A 21,153-nucleotide genomic window follows, 5' to 3' on the forward strand; every position below is an offset into this window, starting at 1 on the left:
TTTACTCAGGACTCAAAAAATCAGTTCATGCTCTTTTTTTAGTCACTCCTCTCAGGCCAAAATGATATATTCTAGCTTGGAATTAGGATACAATTTCACACATGCTGGCTTGAATTTAACTTGATTAATTTTGATTACGTCTGGCAGTGGAAACCAGAATTTGAATTTGTAAAGTGTTTCCAAATTTTCTCTTGCTACAATATAATAGAATACCAATCTCTTTAATACTTTCATATCATTCCTTATTCCATTCCAGAACCACATAATAATTCAACATAGGATCAACTGGCTCGCCATGTTATTTTTTCAAAATAACAAAAATTATAAATTTCAATGAGTGTGAATCAAATTGACAATCACTAATTAACCAGAATATAACAATTATATTCTGGATCTCTGGGTTCCAAAATCACAAAAAGAAACATCGGGTGCTTTCAAAAATACATTTAGATATTATAAAAATAAAAATTCAAGCTAAAACAATATACAAAAACCTCTTGGATGGGCCATTCTCAAAACTTAAAAATATAAAAATAGTTCTCAGCATCTGTTATAACAAAAAATCATTTCAAAAACTTTAGGCCAGGCATTTAAAAAAAAACAAACAAACAATTATTGCAGTCAATAAGCAAGAATCAAAACAAATCAAAATATTCAAGAGCAAAATTAAAAATTAAAACCAGGAACAAAAAAATGATTTAAAACAAGCCAATTTAACATGACATTGGCAAGACTTTGCAGGCATCTTTGAGCTCAAAAATACAAAAGCTATGGCCTCAAAAATTAGCAGTTGAAATAAGTACAAAACAAGCACACAATATTCAGAAAAAGCAAAAATTCAATAGGCCAGGGAATAGGCCAGGAAACTCATGGATCACAACTTAAACTTCAAAAAATAAAAAAAATAAACCAATTCTAACCAGGTTTGCATGGCGAATGCTCATGACTGCAACAACTGTTTCAGCCTAGCACAGCTGTAGCCTTACAAAACCAAAACATCCTAACTTTTCCCCAGGCTTCAAAAGAATTCAGGCCTAACACACTAATCTTATCAACTTTAATTGGAAAAATAATTTAGCTGGATTGCCAATCAGAAGATTGCAGGTCAATAATTTAAAATCCAAAAGGCACAATGAAAAACAATTGCATTTAAAAAAACATATATAAATTCCCAAAGGCACAACTTAAACTTCATTTTAAAAACCCATGAGAGCATCTTGAGGCCAGAAAATAAAAACAAAATATTGAGCAAAAAGCTGCTTGCCTGTAAATTTAAAAATATCAAAAACAAGCTTGCATTCTCTGGTCAGATAGAATCCAGTCTGGCTGCTATTGATGTAATATGAACTCTCTCTACAAACACACACACACACTTCCCACTCAAAGGAAAACAAACCATCTTAATGCAATCTCTTTTAACAAGCATCTTCATAGATCACCCTTAACAAGACATTTATTATTTTTTCATCTAAGTCTAAAGCACAACATCTATTCTATGAACTTAAGGGAAAAAAAACCTTTTGACTTTAAAAATAGTCTACAAAAATCTCAGCCAGAGGGGAAGAGAATTTTTTTTTTTTTTAAAGCAAGCTTTGAACTTACAACAACTTACAATGCTGTGCTGCTCCATCTCCTTTAGCCACAGCCAGGAAAAAACCTCGAAGATAATTCCCCAAACGTTTGGCCAAAACTCACCAAATACTTAACTTTCAAAATTACTATTAAAACCAATCACCAAAATCCCACCAAAGGCTCTGAAAAGTACCCATGTTGGTGTGAAAGTCACCAGATTGGCAACACGAAACTCCATTCCAGGTTTTCTTTCCAACATAGCTTCTACTATTCTAGCTTTAGCCAAAGGAAAAGTTTTAAAATGCAAACCGTGGGCTTTCCCTAACCCCCCTTTCTCTCTCTAACTCCAGCCAGAACTCAAACCACTTGTCCTTCTGCACCAAACTCATTTCTAAATCTTTCTCAGCCACTTAAACATACTCAAACCTTCTGCAACATTCTTGAGCCTTCAATTTCAATTCAAACCTTGTTTATACTTTCCTCTGTAAACATTTTCCAACCATTTTGCTTGCTAACTTGCTCCATTCACACACCATCATTTTCACATCCTCATACCTTCAAACACTTTCTTTTATCTTTCTCACAATTTCCGCCACTCTTAGATCAACTTCCAACCACAGTCCAGTTCACAAAATCAGGCCACAGCTGAAGCTTACTGGCTAAGCTTAAAACTCACTATTTTATGATTACTATGCCATAACAACAACAACACTATAAAGCACTTATTTCTGCCCATCTTCTTAAAACTTTCACTGACAAAAGAATTTGCAATGTCTCTGGGAAGGCACAGGCTTAATATTCAATTTAGATATGCATTCAAATTTAGGGCAGAACTTTCCCAAAGGCACTGATCATTTAAAATCATGAAAACCTCAAGTTAAAACACCAATTTTCCAAAATTTATCTACAATATACACAAAGGCAATTTCCAATTTTTATAATTTAAACAATTTCAATTTCCCCAAACAACAAGTTTCTATCTTGGGTTGCTCCTGGCCACTGTCTAACACACAAAGCTAATTCAAAACCCTCTTTTCTTGTCATGTGGGGGCCTTCTTCCCTGATTTGCACCTCTCTCTACAGAGTCTATCTCTATCTTTTCTATCTCTTCCACAATTTGGGCCAAATCAATCTGAACCTTAAACACAGCTTCTTTAATACTAGTTAATCTCTCATCCTTTTTAAACACCAATTCTCTGCAACTATTCAACCCAGGTGGGCTTTTTCCAACAGTCTTATACCAATAGAAAATATACAAATAATCATTGAGTAACCCTCTTTCTGGCTCCAATGTTTTAGAATACAACTGCAAGACAATGTCAATATCTATACTACCCTCTCTCGGCCAATTTCGCAAAATCTGACTCCAAACATCTTTACACAAAAAGATTAATCGCTCCTTTTTCAAATGTTTCCCCATGCCTTTCCTAAAACATTCATCAAAATGACCAACCATGTAATCCAAAGGAGTTTTACCTCCCTGAGCCATCCTTAGACACAAAACAACAAAAGACCACAAGCACAATTTCAACAGTTGCAAACACTATAGATTAGGATTTAAAAGTACACACTGGACAGATTGCAAAACCCACAAATCTCAGACACTACATACAGACAAATTCCACATGTTATATACCCACGTTTTACTCTTTACTGGAGCTCAACAATCTTTACTGAAGCCACCACCACAACCAGACAGAATGAAACAAAATATCACAACCATAATTTATACTCACAATAGACCAATGCTCTCCTCCAACTCTCCACCAGCACCTAACTTCTAGCTATTTAAAACAAAATACCACAGAAGGGAAAGGTTTGCCACCACACAAAAGGTAAAACAATTTATTGGCACTTGTAGATCAGTAGATTAACTACTTCCACACTGATCCCACACTTTGGCAATCAATACTTACACCACAATCTACCTCCTTTCAGTTCCCAGTTCCTTGCTTATGTTCCCTAGGGGCCCGGTTCCTGAGTTTTGGCAAGAAGGCTTCTCTGGGCAGAACCTTTGCTACTGACTCAGCTAACACAGGGAGGGGGTCCTTTCTCCCACTCGCATCCAAAGATTTGGACCGGTCAACGAGGCTCCCTTTTTAGTGCACTTTTCCCTATATTTTATACTTTACCTGTTCCTGAAGAGATGATTCTTTTTCTATTTTTTCTTTTCCCTTTCCTTTTCCCCCCAGTGAATTTTCAAATTACTAAGTGGTCTCACATAGGCTAAACTCTGTTCCTACCACTGAACCAATCCTTATGTTCAGCCCTTCCAATCAAGATGTTGGATGGCGCCAGGGCCTTCTCACAAGGGTCCGCTCAATGCCAAAAACACATAGAGCCTGCAGGAAGATAAGTTCTTCCACTCTTTGCCAATTCTTGCTTGCCTTTACTCCTGACTGGCTCGCCAAATATGTAACAGAAATTTCAGGAAACTTAAATTTCTAGGACTGACAGAGCAAGGATTGGCAAGAGGACCTAGTAATTGAAAATCCATAAGTTTATTTCCAATTGTCGACAAAGGAAAACAATGAACTCAGTGGAATTCAAGTTCCAAAAGCTGAGACCCCGAACAAGACAAAATGGCTCTTTTTATATTATTCAAGACAAAGAAGCTTCTTCTATACACCTGATTGGCTAATTACAATTTAAACATACAGAATTCTTACAATCAGAACAGAAATACATGCATACATTAAAACTGCATCATCACTCCTTACCCCCTCCTGTAGGAATTCAGTAGCTTTCCTCCTAACCTTGCTTCTGAATGTCAACTATGGCCTGTTACAGACAGGCCAAAATAAAGCTGCTTCGAGTCACTTTGGAGGTATGGTATTTCAATGATGCATGTGTCCTAAGAGTCCAAAAGCCGCACCAAAGCCACACTACTGTTCTAAGGACTGGAATGCAGCTTTAGTGTGGCTTTTGGACTCTTTGGACACATGCATCATTGAAATACCATACCTCCAAAGTGACTTGAAGCAGCTTTATTTTGGCCTGTCTGTAACAGGCCTATGTGTCCTTATCTCAGTAGTTTATGTTATGTCTTTTTACTGGTGCCAGCTTCCATCCAGGTCAAGATGCACTCCTTATTCCTTTGCTCTAGTCTTTCTCTAAACTCCAAGCCTTTATTTCAAAAACCATCTCTCTGGCTGACAAAGGTGACTCCATCTTTCTATAGCTTTTTATTTCAACAAGGAATATTTCCACCACAATACCTGGGCCTATCTTTCAGAAATTAAAAAAGGGTTAATGTTTTCTGAAAAATATATCATCAGATCTTCATTTGTCATGAACTTGTGTGAAAAAAGATGTTACTGGTTTTTTGCTTACCCAACACAAGTCTTTGGAAGGCATAAAGTTATGCCAGCCAATTCTGGATGGGGTCACACTTCCCCTGAAGGACTGTGTCGACAGTTTGGGGGTGCTCCTGAGCTGACGGCTCAGGTGGATGCGACGGTCAGGAGCACTTGCTATCACCTTCAGCTGATATGCCAGCTGTGCCTCTTCCTGGAGCAAGGAGACCTTGAAACAGTAGTACATGCGCTGGTAACCTCTCAACTTGACTTCTGTAATGCATTCTACATGGGGCTACCCTCGTGCCAAGTTCAGAAACTTCAATTGGTACAAAATATGGCAGCCAGGCTGGTCATGGGCACATCCAGAACTGCCCATATTACATTGGTTCTAAAATCTCTCCACTGGCTGCCTATCAGTTTCCGGGAAAGGTACAAGGTGTTGGTTCTAACCTTTAAAGCCCTACATGGCTTGGGTCATGACAACTTGCAGGAGTGCCTACTTCCATACAATCCACCCCGCACTCTTCAGTCCTCTGGGAAGAATCTGCTACAACCTAAGAAGACCAGACTTTCAGTGGTGACCCAAAGGACCTTCTCATCAGTTGCTGCCAGGCTCTGGAACGATTTGCCGGACGAGATCCGCCATATTACCACCTTGGAAGCCTTTAAAAAGGCTATTAAGATGAATCTCTTCTGGCAGGCCTTTCCAGACTAGGTTAGATCCATTAGACTTGCCTCCCCGCTCTAATGATACCTCTATTGTTCTGATATCAAAATTGATTGATACCATCCCTCCCATCCCCCCCTAATTTCTTGCACTAATCTGCCTGACATTTTAATGTATTCCTATTGGACAGTTTTAAATTTGGATGTTTAATCTCTTTTTATGGTTTGATTACTGTTTTTATGATTGGGGGAGGGCTGAGATTTTGGAGTTTTTAAATTGTAATTTTTAATTGTTTGATGTTTTAATTATACTGTTGGAATCTGTTTTGATTCCTTTGTGAAAAAATGGAATACTAAGAAATAATAATAATAATAATAATAATAATAATAATAGATGCTACTAGTTTTTTTGCTTACACTACAGAAGTCTTTGGAACGTATAAAGAAACAGGTTTGTAAACGCTAAATTGGATTCTGATCTGGATTGAGTTGGATTGGGTATGAACTGATATACTGTGAATTGGGTCATAATCTGATTTTAACTGGGTAATCTGACTTTAATAGCAACCTGAATCAAAGACAGAGGTGCTTTCAACAGCACTAGTGATATTTCCAGGTTTGTTAGGCACATGTGTACACATAGCACTTTGTGTGTATGAAGGATGGCAATATAAATAAGTAGAATGGTTAAGAAGGGAATTTGTGAATATTTAAATTATATTAGCTTTCAGTTGAAGAAAGCTTGTTTGCAAGAATATCATGGGGAAAGTTGTCAAAGGCCTTATTAAAATCAAGATATACTATATCCACAGCATTTTCTTTATCTACCAAGCTGGTAATTTTATTTAAAAAAGAGAGATCAGATTTGTCTGGCATGACCTGTTTTTCTGAAACCCATGTTGACTTTTCGTGATTATGGAATTGCCTTCTAGATGTTCACAGACTTTCTGTTTAATGATCTGCTCTAGAATCTTTCCTGGTATTGTCCGGAATTGCTGCCAGAAAACACACATATGCTGATAACAGAGTCTTTAGCCCGGTGACAGTAAAGCAGAACTTACACAGAAGTAGTCTGAATGCAGTTCAAGAAGACAAGCCGAGATCAGGATTCCAGAGATTCACCATGCCGAGAGTCAAGCCAAGGTCAGGATACCGGGAGACAGCGTGGTCAAACAGTCCGAGGTCAAAACAGCCAAGAGATAACACAGGTCCGGTCCAAGGTCAAGGTAACAAGAATCCAGATACTAGGAGCTAGTGCTAGCAGCAATCACACCGAGGGATCATGCAATAAACTCTAGCAACAAACTTAAGCCTCTCTCCCACTTAAATCAGGGAAACTCTCCCTCGAGCCACCTGAGGCTGGTTTGCTAATTGTCTTTCTGCAATCCTTCTAGATCTGTGCCTGCAAGCACTCTCGGCCCTCCTCTCTTGATAGGAAGGCACCTGCAGGCAAGCCTCGTCTCCAGAGTCACCACTAGGCTGTGGCACCATAGGAGGCCTCTCCACAGCACTAGGACCTGGTTGGACCTCCTGCTCTGGGGCTGGGGAAGCACAGCTGGGACCTGGCAGAGTAGAACTAACACCTGGCGTAGCCTCAATCAGCCCTTGCTCTGGAGGAGGCTCATCCTCCTCCTCATCCTCTGAGAGCTCATCTTGGCTGGCCATGACAGGTATTGATGTCGGACTAACTGGACGATAATTGCTGGGATCCTCTCCCCTCCCCTCTTTTTGGAGACAAAGTTTGCCCTCCTCCAGTGTGCTGGCACATCTCCTATTCTCCAGGAGTTCTCAAAGATTATTGCCAATGGCTCCAGTGTTACATTTGCCTGTTCTTTTAATACTGTTGGATGTAGTTCATCAGGTCCTGGAGACTTATATTCAGATTAACCAGGTATTCCTGTACTATCTTTTTACTTATTCTGTGCTGGATTTCCACTATTCTGTCCTCTGCTCCGTTATCCTAAGGTTGAGCACTTTTTCCCTTTCTTGAGAAGACTGAAGCAAAGAAGGTGTTGAGTAATTCTGCATTTTCTCTGTCCTCTGTTAGCATTTTGCCATCTTCTCCATGCAATGGCCCTACCATTTGCATCTTCTTCCTTTTGCTGCGGACATATATATAAAAAAAGCTTTTTATTGTTCCTAACCTCTCTAGCAAGCCTGAATTCATTCTGTGCTTTAGCTTTTCTGACCTTACCCCTACACATGCTAGCTATTTGATTGGATTCCTTTTGGGCGTTTCCCCCCTTTTTCCATTTCATATACACGTTCCATTTAAAACTTAGCTCAGTTGACAATTCCTTAGTCATCCATCCTGGTTTCTTGAGACACCTCCCATTTTTCTTCCTCATTGGAACTGTTTGAAATTGTGCCTTCAGTATCTTCCTTTTGAGAAACTCCCATCTGTCCCAAACTCCCTTCTCTTTTAGCATTGCTGACCGCAGAATCACCACCAGTACTTCTCTAAGTTTACTGAAATCCAGTCTCCTAAAATCTAGAATGTGTGTCTAACTGTGCCTGTCTTCTCCTTTCCATTATATAACAAATTCCAGGAGAACATGGTCACTCCCCCCTAATGATCCCACCACTTGCACCCCATTAACCAAGTCATCCCTCTTGGTTAGGATCAGATCAAAAATAGCCGATCCCCTTGTTGCCTCTTCCACCTTTTGGACCATGAAATTGTCTTCCAGGCAAGTTAGGAATTTGCTAGACCTTGAGGATTTGGCTGTTTGACTTCTAGCAAATATCAGGATAGTTGAAGTCACTATCACTACTACATCTTTCCTTTCTGAGTGTGGGATCATCTGCTCTAGAAAGGTATCATCCAATTCCTTCATCTGACTTGGGGGTCTGCAGTAGACTCCCACGATAAGATCCCTATTGTTTCCCTCCCCTTTAATTTTTATCCAGACGCTCTCCACCTGGATTCCAGGATTGATGTCCTGGATCTCTTCACTGGTGTAAATATCCCTTACATATAATGCTATTCCTCCTCCTTTCCTGCTTGGCCTATTTCTCTTAAAAAGGTTATACCCCTCTAATTCTACATTCCAATAATGAGACTCATCCCACCAGGTTTCAGTGATGCCTATTATATCATATTTTCTTTGTTGTACTAGGAGTTCATCTTGCTTATTTCCCATACTCTGTGCATTAGTGTAGAGACAGCTAAGAACATGTGTCCCTTTTACTTGCTGTCTGTGCAAGATCTTTTGCCTCCCATTGTTGGGTCCTTGCATTATTTGCCTTGTCCCCTCTATGTCAGTTTGGCTATTTTCTCCAATCCTTTTGCCTTCCAGAATACTGTCTCCCTCCCCCACATAACTCAGTTCAAAGCCTTTCTGACCAAATTCTTGAGACTGTTGGCAAAACTGTTTCTGCCAACTGGCATAAGATGCAACCCATTCCTTGCCAAAAGTCCCTCCTCATGGAACCACAGCCCATGATCAATGAATCCAAATTGTTCTTGCCGGTACCATTTGCAGAGCCACTTGTTCACGTCTGCTATTTTCCTCTCCCTTTCTGGACCATGCCCTTCAACTGGAAGAAGGGACGAAATGACAACCTGTGCATCCATTTCTTTCAGTTTCCTACCCAGAGCCTCATAATCCCTTCTGATATTCTGAAGGCTGTGTCTTGCAGTATCATTGGTTCCCACATGGACCAAAAGGAAGTGGTATTGGTCAGTAGGCTTGACCAGTCTAGTCAGCCTCTCTGTCACATCATGGATCTTTGCCCCAGGGAGAGAACACACCTCCCGAGACATCTTGTCAGGCCCACAAATCACTGCTTCTGTACCCCTCAGCAAGCACTCCCCCACAATGACTGCACACCTCCTCCAAGGCTTAGCAGTGACTGTTCCCTGTGGTGGAACTCTCAGGCTCCCCTGCTCTGTCCCTGAAGTCTCTCCATGCTGCTCTTCAACATCCTTCTTGATAAAGGAAAGAGCTTCAGGTCGATTCTGTAGCTGCAAGCTCCCAGAAAGATCTCTGGTTTCCCTACTTCTCTGTGTGATACTCCTCCAGTTGTCTGCCTCCTGTGTATGTGAAGTGACCTCCTCCTCCACAGGAACTTCCTCTGTGTAGTTTCTGCCCAAGACCATTTGTTCCATTTTGTCCAGGAAAACTTGGACTTGGCTTTGACAAAGGCTGTATTGGCAGTAATCTTTCCAGACACTTGATATAGCATGCCAAAGCACATCAGCTCTACAGACAGGTTGTCTTCCAACAGTGAGTTGTGGAGTTCAATGAACATATTCACCTGTCTTAATTCCTGTCCTCAGCATTCTTACCTGGATTTATTAGACATCCTTGACTCTTGACTTGACATATTTAAGTGTTTTGCCTTCTACTAGTACTAAATTACAGCATGATAGGCTACTGTTTATCTCACCTTGGCTTGTTGAGTGTGCACACCCTTTGGCTGATTTCCCCAATAGTGACACTCTTGTGTACTCCAGGGCCGACACAGATTTCTTTCATTATACATTGGACCCTTGGTATCTTTTAATCTTTTAATTGTTAGGTAAACTCTGCATTCAAAACAGAGTGACTATAGGGTGAAGCAAACTGGCAGCTTGAAGCAATGTCTGGCTGTCCCAGCCCTGATCAGCCCCAATTGGCCAGGGATCATGGTGACCACACAGCTTGGTCTGAAAGCAGGCCTCCACCATGGTCCCAAAGGGGCAGCTGCCAAGGAGCACTTTTTCCACACTCCTTTTTCTGGTGGCTTTGGGCCACCTTAGATGGCCCTGAGTGGCTTCCAGCTGCTCTGGGGGCATGCATTGTCTGCATGCCACACCCCTGAAGTGGCTGGAAGGTACTCTTTTTTGCCTGTGTGTTTTTGGGCCTATGAGGGTGCTTTATGGACTTACAATGCTCTGCCCTGTGAGTGATAGGGATAATAGGCAAAATTGTGTTTCCCTCTTCTTCCTGCTGCCTTTCCTATTGATTTTTCTGCTTTTCTTGCTATTGCCACTGAAGGAACACCCCCCCTCCCCCGGTGGCTGCTAACCAGCCTTATAGAGATAGATCTCGGTTATCTATTTTAGGCAGTGCCAGGGGATGAGATAGACTGAGAGCAGAGGTTTGCAGAAGAAAAAGTCAAATAACAAAAAAAGAATTAAAATCTTAATATTCATTAGGAATAGGAAAATAAAACAACCAGAGGTAACTATGATCAGCTAATCAGTCTATAAATCTCCACTTTATCTAGATTTCCCCCCAAGAAGTAAGTTATTGTCCTTGGTCTACTCATCCAGTATCTATGGAGTGAAACAGACCAGCATCCAGGAGTGGCCAGAAGCTGCTCCCAGCCTGACCACCCCAGGGCAAACACATGCCATGGCCTCAAGGGTGCCTTATGCCACAGTCCCAAATGGACTGCAGCATGAATTGGAAAACCATCGTTTCTTTTGAAGCTGATTTTGGACTGCCTTATGTGGCCCTGGCACAGCCCCGGCCATGCCCCCAGAGTGGCCAAAAGCTACTCCCATCTCCCCCTCTGTTTCGGGTCTCAGTCTCTATCTTTCCCCTAGAGGGCCCCACTTTTCTCAAATTCTGTTTCTGAGTTTTATCTTCCACAAACTCGTACCAAATCAATCCACCTTGATCCTATTCCAATCAACAAGTTAGTTGCTTGTGGCCAAATGAGGGTGTATCTACACTATTGAAATAATTCAGTGTGACATTAACTGCCATGGCTCCATCTTATGGAATTCTGGAATTTACTGTTTTGTGAGGCACTAGCACTAGTTGGCAACAATGGTTAAAGACTTTGTAAAACTACAAATCCCAGGATTCTATAGGATGGAGTTATAGTACTTAAAGTGGTGTCAAACTGCATTGTTTCTACATTGTAGAGGCATCCCTGGTTTTAGGGGCCTTTCACATTGTTTAGTTGATAATGCTGCAATTCCACTTTAACCACCATGACAACAGTCTGTAGCATCCAGGGATGTACAGTTTAGGTAGGGGTATTTAAAATTCTCAACCAGGATTCCCCAGGATCCTGCCAAGAAAGTAAAAGTGGAATCATAGTGCTATAATTCTGTAGTATGGATGTACCCAGTATCTAACTTAAACTTTATAACATTCTGCTTCCTTAGCTAGCTTTTTCTTTTTAAAAGTTAGCTAGTCCACCCTTCATCCTCCTTCACGCAATAAACTTTCTCACTTGTGTATCTTTTAAACTAATAATTTAAAGTCTTAACTATACCCTATTCAACTGTAACATTTAAACTATTAATATTATTGCTTGAATCCAATTAGCACCAAAAGAGAGAGAGAGAGAGAGAGAGAGAGAGAGAGAGAAATATAACCCCCCTTTTCAGTATTTCAGAATTAATTTAAATATTGAACAGAGGTCAGTTTTGATTCTTCAAAGTACCTCTTCCTAGTGCTTGCCTGGAAAAAACTCTCTCTCTCTCTGTGTGTGTGTGTGTGTGTGTGTGCGCACATGCTACTAAGAATCTTGTACAAAACTGTGAACTGCAAATTTGCCAAATTGCATAATTTATTCTTTAATTCTCTTGTCAGTCAAGTTTTAGTAAAGAATTTTGGCCTTTTTGGTGCAACTATTTCCCCTTTTTTCATGGAAAATAAACTAAAATGTACTTTTACCATGCCTCCAAGAAATCTGTGTATATTTTGAGGGACCCATCAGCTCCTAAAAACAGGACAAACCTTTAACATCCACGTGAAAACCAGGGGCTACTTTAGTATATTGTTGTTATTGTTGTTTCAAAAGAAACAGAAGAAAGAGAGAGAGAGAGAGATGATTAAAATGGGTGTAGAAAAACAAAGCAAATGCAGAAAGAGGAAAGAAAGGTACACACACACACACTTTTCTTTCCTCTTTCTGCATTCGCTTTGTTTTTCTACACTCATTTTAATCATCTCTTTCTCTCTTTCTTCTATTTCTTTTGAAAATACGAAGTATTACCAAGATATTCTGATCCACCAAATAATGCTCAACATAGTCTTTATTGGGCTTCATCTCTTGGTTCACTGGTTTGTCTTCGTACATGATAGCATATTTTAATTTTTAGAATCAAATAATATTCAAAATGTATGGAAGAAAAGCCAAAGTAATCAGCCTGCAATTTAAATGACCTTTAGAGGAAAAGGATATATGGATATATATTAATTAGTGACATACATAATGACATCAGGTAGAACACTAAAATGTGTATAGCTTCTTGTTTGATATGCATACATGATTTTCATCATCTAGCTTGTCTAATAATAAAATTCAAATTATACAGTTGTCTTAATTGGATTAAGCTATTGGGTTTAAGTACATGATATAATGTCTCTCATACTGGAGAACATGGTTGAGTGGAATATAATTTTCATTTCTTTTTTCAGTTTTGCTTGCTACATGCACAGCAATTATGTGGAATAGGCCATTTCAGATAACCTGTCTTGGTTTTCTGACCTTTACTGCACACTTAACTTGTTACTCTTGAAAATGAAAATGTTAGTTGAATCGCCTGAAACAGATGCGTTCATTTAAATGACGTGGAACATAAGGGAATCAAATTTTTATCCCTTTACCAGATCTTTTATCCATAGCATTCCTGCACATTGACATGAATGAAATTCCCATTTCACTTAGTGTTTGCTCCCTCCTAATTGTGTACCAGTCCTCTTGGGACTCCTTCCATATCACATCCTTATTTTTTCTGTTTTTAAATATAATTTTTAATAATATATATTTTTTCCATTTCATCTGCAATGGTGGAATGTTTCACTGGGGAAAAAAATCTGTTTTAGTTAGACGAGCATTTGGAGAACACAGAGAATACATTTTTCATTATCATTTTTACTGCTGATGTTTTAAATTTATTTTTTCTTGTGCTGCTTTATATTGGCTTTGTTTCATTTTGATATTTTGATTGACTACATCATCCTCCCCCTTCATTTATAATGTTAGGTGCTGTGTGCAGTAGAGGGCATCCTGAATGTGAAACACATTTACTGGAGGTCATGAAGCATTGAAGACTTCTACTTCAGCATGACTGTACAGTATTGGTCTCTATATTGTATAAGCCATGGCCTAGTTTATACTGCAGATGTGCTCTGTTAAATTATTTATTCCTGCAAGGCAGAACAAGTAATTTTGCAAGAGAGAACAAGTCATTTAATCCACTCCTCCCCCCAGGACATAGTGTCTTAGAAAACTATGCAGTTATTAATGATATCTTGCAGTGTGTGTGTGTGTGTGTGGGGGGGGGTTTATGGTGGCAGGTAGATGGGCTTCTCCCATCAATTCCTATTCAAGAAGAAGAAAGTGGGAGTTCTTTCTAGCCTGGCTTTCCCCCCTGTACAACATCAGGAGGCTATGGCATCCTATGATCCTCATTGGATCGTGACCCACAATTCTGGGAGGACAGAGGATTAGGGAGGCCTTTCATCATCTTCTCTTCCAAACTTTTTCTCTCATCAGGCCTTTCATGATGTTCTCTTGCCTCCTCCCACAAACATCAGAAGAATTGTGGGAGAATCAAGGTGAGGATTGAGCATGCTATAAGTTTCCATAGTTCCCTCTTGATTCTGATGGAGTAGAATACAAAAGCTTACAACAATACAAGAAAGAAAACAAGATTATTTCTCTGGATTATTTTCAAAAGTTCTGCAAGATTTCTTTGTATTGTCTCCCTATGTAACTTTGGGAGGGGGGACTTGGATTCTGATACTGTTCATAGTGATGCGGGCATTGTTGTATGCCAACTATCAGAACACAGGCAGCAATTATTCTTTTTGTTGAGTTGTCCCTTCAATCTGTCCTACTTTCACTAAGATCAGGTATCCATGAGCTATGATAAGAAGGGGAAAAAAGTTTCCATATTGGAAATAATGCTCAGTAGCAAGTGATAAAGCATGTCAAAAATGCTGTCAAACAGAGCCAAACGTTTAAGGGATATCCATAGTTGAGTAGTTATCTCTTCCCAAGACCTTGGCTGTAGCCTCATATTGTATCTGAGGGAAACAGTTTGAATCAGTTATTTAATAATAATAATAATAATAATAATAATAATAATAAATGATTTATTTATAGACCGCCCAATCACGAGGAATCCGGGTGGGTTACAACAGTAAAACTACATTAAAAATAGAATAAAATTCAAAATTAAGCCCTTCCCAACTCCTCATCCCAATTATAAAACTACAATATAGGATAATCACAATTTAAAAACACTAAAATACAATAGAATAAAAAATTGGGGAAAATTGGGTGTACAGAGAGACATTGATCACAATCGAGTCATATTCATATTCGTATTTGGAGAGCCTCCACTTTCCCCTAGAACTATGAGGTCTCCCCCATCTTTCATCCTGAACTCTCCTCTTGGGCTTGACTAATCTTCAGGCATCTGCTGAGTCTCTTGAACTGGTATGCTTTCGTTTTTCTCCTCTTTCTTCTACTTCTGACCTATCAAGGGGGACATGACATTGTCCTCCTGGCTTGCTGAGGAGGGGGATAGGTGAATTATAGGATGAGGTGTACTTCTTGACTGTATTCAAGGACTGGAGGAAAAAAAGGGAGGATTGAGGGAAATTTTCATTATTGAGGGGTTTGGACAATTGAAAAATGCTTTTTTTATTTTTTTTCTTTGAGTGTCAGGATACTCTTTCAAACTTTAGTTTAGGAATAGAGGTTTGTAGTACTCCTCAACTATATCTTTTGCATAATTTGTGGTGAATTGCTTTGCTAGAATGTCTTTGAAAATGTCTTTAAAATTTATTTTGCAACAACATAAAATGTGTAAATTCCACCCCTTTGTGCATTTGAACCCATACACATAACTAATTGCTCAGACAAAGCGGTGTTATGCAATCGAGGCGCTTGATCTCAAGACACTCCTATGAATAAGGTTTCATAGATTCCTCCTCAGATATAGACACCCCTCAAGTCCAACCCTATAATATTAGTGCCAGAGAAATGGTCCCACACAGTCCTATGAGCATTACCCTCCTTTATGTCATAGCATATGAAGGAGGCTCAGGCAGAAGCTATTTCAATAATCCTGCACAAAAATAATATGTATATCAGACTATAAAACAAATGATTTATGTTTCAGTCATAGCAGTGGCTACTTTTTTTTTTAAATACACTTTTTGGGACACAAGAACTTACTGAATGTGAAAGGATCTTCCTTTATCTCATGTACTAGTATCAAGATCTGACGCATGCTCAAAGCATTCAGAAAACAGTATATCTATATAATGAATGCTGTGACATAACAACCCTCAAAGGATGAACAATAGTTCTTTGATTCTAAAAGTCTTGAAAATAATTAACTCTACTTGTTCAAACATTTTCAGGTAATTGCAAGTTAGCTAAGTTAGCCTGAAACCTGCCAAAGGACGTACAAATGGCTGACAAATCAAAGAGATTATTCTGATATTGAGACATAATGTAGCCATATTAACAGGGTTCTGAAGGGCACTGTCTAAAGAATAAAAGTTTTAATTTCTATGCCTGACTTTAAATGAAGATCTGTGCCTTACCACCTATTGAGTTTAATGTTCCAGCCATGGAAAATTTTGCTTGGTGACTTCCATGACAGTGGGGTTATGAATCTGCTCTGTATTTTAGTTCAACAATTAAAAGAGTAACTGAAGGTGCTGAACTTAATTGAGGGACAGTTCTTAGCACCTTAGGCAACTCCTTTAAAGCTCAACTGAAATTCAAAAGCAGATTCAACATGCCACTGATATGGAAGCCACTATTAGTGGGGAGAGTAGCAAATCAGGCTACCACATACAATGTGGTATTAGGTTAGAAAATGTAGATCAGGTCAGCCAATGTTTATATATGTTATCACATCTAACCTGCCACCTGGTCTATTATTTTCAAGAGTGGAAGTTAAGTTGCCTCCCTTGTCAGCATATGAGTAATCTTAAATATAGGTTGAGTACCACTTATCTGAAGTGCTTGGGACCAGAAGTGTTCTGTATTTTGGTGTGGGTTTTTGTTTTTGTTTTTTGTTTTGGATTTTAGAATACCTGTATTTGGCAGTTGAAGATGCAGATCAAATTAAAAGAAAATGTGTCATGGTGTGGGAAACCACCCATACTGTCACATGAGGCTCAGTTTGCAAGCTGTCCCCAGAGAATGTGGCCTTGCCCATCTGGGTCTCCTCAGAAAGTTTTCCATGGCTTGCAATGCTTGTTGCTAATGGATGTGAAGAGTAGGCAGGCCCAGCACGAGAAGTGCCATTCACTGCCTGGCCCTGGTAAGAAGCGAAGGAGGATTCCAGACTGGGTCACTCTGAGTGTCATCATTGCTCCCTGTATGGCATTAACCATAAGGGAATGACTGACACTGCAGCAGCCTTCTCACCTACCCCCTTCTTCTCCATGCAATCATCTCTTGAAGCTGAGAGGAAGGCTGTACCCACCTGTATCACACAGGATTTTTTTTTTTTTTTGCAAGAGTTTCATGGAGATAATTCTGAGGACAAGCAGTGCTTCACTGAAGTGGCCAAAACAAGTAGCATGGATGCTCTCATATCCTCCGGAAGAGTCATCATCTGGAACCCCACCTTTGTCAAAGAAGGCTGAGGTGGAGTGGGTGGCAGACATGAGAATAAGTCTGTATGGGGAGCCTTCTCTCATCTTGGATCTCAATCTTCTCTTCTCCCCTCTCGCTCACAACCTTTGCTGAGATTTCAAAAAATGAAGAGGGAGGGAAAATCCAGTCCAAGCACTCTGGGAATCTCTTTATCCTGTATGCATTCAGAGTTCTTGGAGTAGGATTTAGTGGTCACCTTGATCTCCTGGGTTTGGATGTTTCTGATCTTATTAGGCAGAGGAAAATGGATTACAATGATCCAAAATCACAGGAAGACACAGAGCATGATCACTACTTGGGGTCACTGTAGATCTTTTTAAATAGGCAGGAGGGAGATGTGAGGATCTATGAAATGGTTGGAACCATAGATTCACACCAAGCATTACACTTGGATTCCCATCATTTCACAGATCCTCACATCTCTCTCCAGGCTTGTCTATCTCCAGCCTCAATGGAAAAAAATGTACAGGATATCTCTAGGGAGCCGGCCATTCACCCCCCTTCTGTCTTGCAAACAAATAAGCAGGAGGAGCAGAGCAGCTGTCACTGCAAAAATGGATGTGGACAACTGGTGGCAATTTTTTTTAGGTTTTGCCTGTATCCCATCTTCCATTTTTGAGCAAGGTGATCGAGAGGGCTGTCGCCCTGCAACTCCAAGTCATCTTGGATGAAACCGATTATCTAGACCCATTTCAAACCGGCTTCAGGACAGGATATGGGGTGGAGACTGCCATGGTTGCTCTGGCTGACGATCTTCGTCTAGGCATTGACAGAGGAAGCATGACTCTGTTGGTGCTTCTAAACCTTTCAGCGGCCTTCGATACAATAGATCATGACATCCTCTTGGAACGCCTGGGAGAGTTAGGAATCGGTGGCACTGCACTCCAGTGGTTCCGGTTCTTCCTCTCAGGCAGATTCCAGAGGGTGATGCTTGGGGACAGTCGCTCCTCGAAAACGGAGCTTAAATGTGGTGTCCCTCAAGGCGCCATACTGTCCCCGATAGTATTCAACATTTATATGAAGCCGCTGGGAGAAATCATTTGCAGACATGGGGCAGGGTGTTATCAGTACGCTGATGACACCCAAATATATTTCTCCATGTCCCGATCAGCAGCTATGACAACAGATGGCATTTTTCCCTTCAGTCAATGCCTTGAAGCGGTAATGGGCTGGATGAGGAAAAACAAACTCAGGCTGAATCCAGACAAAACAGAGATACTTACAGTAGGGACCCCCAAACTAGGTATAGGATTGCAACCTCCAGTCCTAGATAGGGTCACGCTCTCCACACAGGACTGTGTTAGCAGTCTGGGGGTGCTCCTAGATCTGTTGCTTCACATGAGAAATCAGGTGAATGCGACGATCAGGAGCACCTGTTAGGAGCTTTGGTTGATATGCCAGCTGCGCCCTTTCCTGGAAGTAAAGGTCCTAGAAACTGTTGTACATTCATTGGTAACTTCATGACTTGATTTCTGTAATGCGCTCTACATGGGGCTACTTTTGTGTCTAGTCCGGAAACTTCAACTAGTGCAAAATATTGCAGCCAAGCTGGTCACCGGAAAAACGAGGAGTGACTGAATAACACCTGTCCTAAAATCTCTTCACTGGCTGCCTATTAGTTTCTGGCCAGAGTACAAGGTGTTGGTTATAACCTTTAAAGCCCTACATGGCTTGGGCCCAACCTATTTGAGGGACCGCCTGCTCCCACATAATCCGCCCCGCACCCTCAGGTCCTCTGGGAGGAATCTATTGCAGCCTTTAAAAACCAGACTAACTGCTACCTCCCAGAGGGCCTTCTCTGCAATTGCTCCCAAACTATGAAATGGCCTACTGGACGAGATTCATCAAAACTGTTCTCTTTCGCCAAGCTTTCCTCCCAAAGAGTGAAGACCAACATGTTTGTTGTCAATGATATTCTGCCTTGCCCCTGGATGCAGATGTTTGATGGATTGTTGTATTGATTGATGGAGTATTGATGTAATGTTTTTGTGCTTTTATAAGAGTGTCATATGTATTTTTAGTTGTCTGTAACCCCACTTCGATCCATTGGGAGAGGTGGGGAAACACAAATTATTATTATTATTATTATTATTATTATTATTATTATTATTATTATTATTATTAAATTGCCAGCTTAGACAGCTTTAAAAAAGCTGTCAAGACGGATATCTTCCGGCAGGCCTTTCCTGAATAAAAGTGCCCGGCCACAGAATGACTGCCCCTCACATCATTTATTAGCCCACCACTCTGTCTTCGTTTATAATCTGTCTGTCTGTCTGTCTGTCTGTCTATCTATCTATCTACCTATCTAATTTTGTTTTAATAGATATTTTAATTGTAACATGTTTAATCCTGTTTTAAGGGGGTGGATTTGGGACATAACGTTGTAAATGTGGATTTTAATGTGTTGTGAGCCGCTTTAATTGTCTCGTCACAGAAAAGCAAGATACAAATAAAAGTTTTATTTATTTATTTATTTATTTATTTATTTATTTATTTATTTTATTTTATTATATTTTAGGGCAGAATATGTGTAATCTGTATTGTTATTTTACTGAGCAGTGGCAAATTAAGTTTCAACCATTAATTAAATTTCCTTTTACGATTGAGAACATCATAGTGACGACTGGGTACCCTTTGATTGCCTTATGCTTTTCATGGGGCACATAACTGAGCATTATTTCCTGAAACAACTTGGCAATTCTTCTATAAAGAGAGTAGAATCATAGAATCATAGAATAATAGAGTTGGAAGAGACCACAAGGGCCATCCAGTCCAACCCCCTGCCATGCAGGAAATCCAAATCAAAGCATCCCTGACAGATGGCCATCCAGCCTATGTTTAAAGACCTCCAAGGAGGGAGATTCCACTACACTCCGAGGGAGTTTGTTCCACTGTTTAACAGCCCTTACTGTCAGGAAATTCTTCCTAATGTTGAGGTGGAATCTCTTTTGCTGTAGCTTGCATCCATTTTTCCAGACCCTGTTCTCTGGAACAGCAGAAAACAAGCTTGCTCCCTCCTCAATATGACATCCCTTCAAATATTTAAACAGAGCTATCATATCACCTCTTAACCTTCTCTTTTCCAGGCTAAACATCCCCAGCTCCCTAGGTCGTTCCTAGGGCATGGCTTCCAGATCCTTCACCATTTTAGTTGCCCTCCTTTGGACATGCTCCAGTTTCTTCACATCCTTTTTAAATTGTGGTGCCCAGAACTGGACACAGTATTGCAGGTGGGGCCTGACCAGAGCAGAATATAGTGGTATTATTACTTCCCTTGATCTAGACACTATACTTTTATTGATGCAGCCTAAAATTGCATTGGCCTTTTTAGCTGCTGCGTCACAGTGTTGACTCATGTTCAACTTGTGGTCTACTTGGACTCCAAGATCCCTTTCACTTGTAGTTTCATTCAGCCAGGTTTCTCCCATCCTATATATGTGCATTTCATTTTTCCACCCTAAGTGTAGTACCTTACATTTCTCCATGTTGAATTTCATTTTATTAGCTTTGGCCCAGCTTTCTAGTCTATTCAGGTCATCTTGAATTTTGATCCTGTCCTCTGGGGTATTAGCTACTCCCCCTAGTTTGGTGTCATCTGCAAATTTGATAAGTATTCCACCAATTTTGTCCTCCAAGTCATTGATAAAGATGTTGAATAGCACTGGACCCAGGACAGAGCCCTGTGCGACCCCACTGGTCACTTCTCTCCAGGATGAAAAGGAGCTATTGTTGAGCACCTTTTGGCTTCAGTCGGTCAACCAATTACAAATGCCTTTAACAGTTGCCTTGTCTAGCCCACATTTTACAAGCTTGTTTGCAAGAATGTCATGGGGAACTTTGTCAAAGGCCTTACTGAAATCAAGATATACTATATCCACAGCATTCCCTTCATCTACCAAGCTGGTAATTTATATATATATATATATATATATATATATATATATATGAGAGAGAGATCAGGTTTGTCTGGCATGACTTCTTTCTCTGAAACCCATGTTGTCTTTTTGTGATTATAGCATTGCTTTCTAGATGT

Source organism: Sceloporus occidentalis, unplaced genomic scaffold (assembly GCF_023333645.1).
Source record: "Sceloporus occidentalis isolate IW3139 unplaced genomic scaffold, rSceOcc1.0.p SCAF_2, whole genome shotgun sequence".
Lineage (NCBI taxonomy): Eukaryota > Metazoa > Chordata > Lepidosauria > Squamata > Phrynosomatidae > Sceloporus > Sceloporus occidentalis.